Here is a 5,000-nt window from a genome sequence, read left to right as displayed (position 1 = left end):
GAGGAGGAGGGGAGGAAAAGTAATGTAGGAGGAGTAAGGAGAAGGGGGAGGAGTAAGGAGTAAGGAGGAGAAGGAGGATGAGGAGGAGGAAGAGGGGGAGGGGAGATGATGATGATGACGGGGAACAGAAGAAGTCTAAGGGGGGTGTAGTGGCAGAAGGAAAAGGAAGAAGAGGAGGAAGACGAGACGAAAAACGAGAAGCGGGATGAGGAAGGGGACGAGGAGGGAACGTAAGAGAAAAAGAGGAGCTTGGGAGGAGGAGGAAGGAGGGAGGAGGAAGGATGGAGGACGAAGGGAAGAGGAGGAAGTGAGAAAGAGGAGGAAGTGTGGAAGAGGAAGATGAAGAAGATGAGAAAGAAAATGACGATGACGAGAAGGAGGAGGAGGAGGAGGTAGAGGAGGAAGAGGAGGACGAAGAGGAGTACGAAAAGGAAGAGAAAGAGGAAGAGGAGGAAGTGTGGAAGAGGAAGATGAAGAAGATGAGAAAGAAAATGACGATGACGGGGAGGAGGAGGAGGAAGAGGAGGAGGTAGAGGAGGAAGAGGAGGACGAAGAGGAGGAGAACGAAGAGGAAGAGAAAGAGTAGGAGGAGGAAAGGGAACTTGAGGATTAGTGAGTTGATTGGTAGCACTTATATTAATTAGCTAGACTCGCTTTTCCTCCTATCGCGTTGATGACAGGCAGGACTGCCTTCCTAAGATGAAAAAAATTGGTCGGTTTTTAAATTTACGTTTAAGAAGAAACTGGCAAGGACTTGTTTACCAACAGAGTGATTAATGAATGGAATAGATTTAGTAACAACGCTGTGAGTGGTGAAACTATTGGGTGTTTAAAAAGAATAGATAACTTTATGGATAGGGACTACTGATGGAAAAAACCTGGAACTCTCTAGTGTAGGTCTTATGGTCTGTTGTAGTCTCCTTCATACTTATGTTCATATGGTAAGAAAACATTTAAAAGGCTTCCAGGAAGACCTAATGAAATGGTTGATTGAATTGTTTCTTTATAATACGTAAAGGAGATCATGCATGCAGGAATGAGACAAGAAAAACGATTAGAGGGGTGGAATCCTGCTCAATTACTTAATGATGTTTGTCCATCATCATCATCAATTGGGAGCAAACGCCAGGGGTCGCTTTCCTTCACTTACACGACGAGCTCCCATGCAGCCACCCATCGTTTCCACTCCAAACAACTCTCGACAGATACTATCAATTTGCCTTGTCCATGAATTCTGTGGGCATCCCCTTCTTCGTCTTCTCCCAAGAGGGTTGTCTCTTGTTGAGAAAACCCTTTGATTAGGACCAACATCAGGGTTTTCTCTTGTGTTTGCTAAACTCCTTGGAATTAATATACCACTTGTAACACTAACTCAGTCACTAACGAATACCACTAGACTTGGGTTTAGAGATGGACTCTCTTCTGAATTTTTCTTGGGTCCTTCGGCCTTCGTGGGTCCCTGGCCCTCCTATTTTAAAGGGAATTGACAACATCAAAAGTGACAACATTTTCACATTGAATGAGAATCAGACAAGAAACAATGGTCTCAAACTGTCCGGAAATAGATTCAATTTGGAAGTAGGTAGAAACAACTTTGCCAACCGTGTAGTTAATGAATGGAATAAACTTCCTGCACAGGTAGTGCAATGTAGTTCAGTTCGAAGCTTTAAGAATCATTTAGATAAATACCTAAGTAAGATGCTGTAATGATTATAATTTATGTTATATTATTTGTTTTTGTTTTGTTATAATTTGTCTGTCTGATTTTCATTTATTATTAGTTATATGTCAATTTATCATTTACTATTTACCTGTTTGTTTGTTATTCAACTATACCTATGCATTTATTTATGTACTTTATTTGTTATTTACATTATTATCGTTTTTATTTATTATCAATATATATATATATTTTTTTTCATCTGACCTAGATATGGATCAAAAGGTCTCCTGTCGCCATGCTCCGCCTTTGTAATCCTTATTGGGTGAGACTTGCTGGAATGGGACGTTCCAGCGTTGTCCGGTACGAGGTCTGGAGGGTCTAGCTCAGAGACTTAGCGAAATAGTTTTTAACCACCTAATAGCAGGTTCTCATCTTCTGGCGTTCGTCAGTAAAAAAGTGTATAAAGTGTGATCGCGTTCTTGGGGAACAGTATCCATGTTCTAGTATGAGGAAAGATCTGTCTTGACACTTATTCATTCATTTGTTTTCTGTTGTTATTCATTTACTTATTCATCCGTTTATTAATTTGTTTATTAATTTATTAATTTTTTTCTCGAAAGTCTTCATGTCCTCCACCAGCACCATTTCCACCTAAAATCAAACTGAACTAAACTTATACAAATTAAACTAAAAATGCAATGTATATAAAACACATTTAACTAAACATTTCAGGCTAAACCATAGCATAATGGATTCATAATTTTTCTTCGTCAAAAAATATTTATTAATGACATAGGCATGACTTTGCATATGTTGATGGCACGTATTTCGTCCATTACTAAGAGAGATAACATCAGGTAATGGCAGCGATGACATACTGGGGACACGACGTCCATACATCCGGAACGCATTCAGGTTGAGGTCAGGCCAAAAATGACTCTTGCAATAGATAAATGAATACGTAGATAAACAAATAAGAATAAATATAAAATAAAAAAGAAAGAAAAATACAAATAGATAAATAATGAAATATAAGAAATGAAAGAAATAAAAAGAAAAGAAATAAAGAAAGGAAAATACATTCGCGGAGGCCATTCCTATGCGGTACAACCTCATGCAAGAACTCTACGGTATATGTGTGCCAAGTTTCGTTTCGCTCGTGCTCACAGACGAAATTCTTTCAGACCTGCATCTCAAATTATAATCTGAATCATTCCTTTTTTGACCAATTGCTTCCACCTTCCAGAACATTTTTTTTTTACGGCAACTTCCGTTTGGGTTTTTGAAGAGATATACAATGAGGAAAATTCTTTCTATCCAAGAGCTTTGTTCCCCCGTATCAAGGAGGTAGCCAAGTCCAAAAGCACGTGCCCTTTCCTCCTAGGTCTTAACGTATGTATATTCTTCTATGTATTAACCATTGTATAGCTATTTATTGTATAATCATTAAAAATTAATTACCTATTAATATGTATTGATGTATTAATTGAAGAGACAAATAGACAGACAAATTGCCTGAGAGAAAATTGGACAGACAGACACATGGTCGGACAGAGAGGTAGACACACATACAGACTGACAGAGAGACAGGTAGACAAAGACATACAAACATAACAACACACGTGATTACCTGACTTAACTCTAGCTGCGAGGCCGAAGAGAGGCTTCACATAAAAGCATCTTTGCTGTGTGCCATAAAAATAGAAGAGGGAACATGACAATATGTATACGTACATACATACATACATACATACATACATTCATACAAATAAATGTATATATATTCTGCATACATTATATATATATATATATATATATATATATGTGTGTGTGTGTGTGTGTGTGTGTGTGTGTGTGTGTGTGTGTGTGTGTGTGTGTGTGTGTGTGTGTGTGTGTGTGTGTGTGTGTGTGTGTGTGTGTGTGTGTGTGTGTGCGTGCGTGTGTGAAGATTTGGAGTCTGGGATCCATATTGGAAAACTGTAAACTCCAGACTCAATTGAAGGGTTTTATTTGCCTCCCTGAAGACGATTCCTGGACGGGAATCGAAACGTCGGGCAAATAAAACCCTTCAATTGAGTCTGGTGTTTACAAATTTCCAATATATATATATATATATATATATATATATATATATATATATATATATATATATATATATATATGTATGTATATATGTATACATACACACATGCATCCATCCATCCATCCATACATATACATTCATATATATATATATATATATATATATAGATACATATATATATATATATATATATATATATATATATATATGACGTAAGCGGAGTAGGAAACACAGAAGTCTTGAGTTTATTCCTGACTAGTTTCGCAGGTATGCTTTTTCAAAAAGCATACTGTGTTTCCTACTCCGCTTACGTCAACCTGTCAGAATGTATCAGCTTATAAATATATATATATAGATATATATATATATATATATATACATACATATATATATATATATATATATATATATATATATATATACGTACATATGCACAGATACATATATACATACATATATGGTCATCTGTTGTGTGTTTCAAATTAAGGGGCAAGGCTTTTCCACTTCAATTCATGACGGCATGTGCTGTAAATGGGCGAGCTAATACAAAATACTAGCCTTTTCTGAGTCGTCGATAGGAAAGAGAGAGTGACAGAGAGAGAGAGAGAGAGAGGGAGAGAGAGAGAGAGAGAAGGGGTGAGGGGGAGTGAGGAATGATACGGAGGGTAGGGTTCTGGTGTCATTTTTTTTTTTTTTTTTTTTTTACTTTTTCATCTCGATTTTATTTTATTTCATTTGATTCCAATCGGTTTCAACTCACGTGTGATATTTTGCTTCGTTTGGTTTTATTGAAATGGAATTCTATTCTATCTTATACTCGTTCAATTTTCGTCTAACTTTATGGTTGCATTGGTTATATATATTTTTTATTTAATCGTAATCAATGTTATTTTGTCTTATTCAAACTAATTTTACTACATTTTGTTCCATGTTAATTATTCGTTTAAAGGCTGAACTGTGACTTGCTTTTAGGCTATAGTATTGTACATTTTTGTAGCCATGTCTGCTTCCATAGAATTCATTTATCTCTTAAATATATATATATATATATATATATATATATATATATATATATATATATATACTGTATATATATATATATATGTATATATATATTTATATATATGTGTGTGTGTGTGTGTGTGTGTGTGTGTGTGTGTGTGTGTGTGAGAGAGAGAGAGAGAGAGAGAGAGAGAGAGAGAGAGAGAGAGAGATTCACCTTGGTCCTGGATCACATGAACTCGTGATCGACAG

The sequence above is a fragment of the Oratosquilla oratoria genome, chromosome 14, assembly GCF_046742065.1.
Source record: "Oratosquilla oratoria isolate Oo_2021 chromosome 14, ASM4674206v1, whole genome shotgun sequence".
Classification (NCBI taxonomy): domain Eukaryota; kingdom Metazoa; phylum Arthropoda; class Malacostraca; order Stomatopoda; family Squillidae; genus Oratosquilla; species Oratosquilla oratoria.
The sequence above is the reverse complement of the archived record's forward strand: the minus strand, read 5'-3'. Positions refer to the sequence as shown.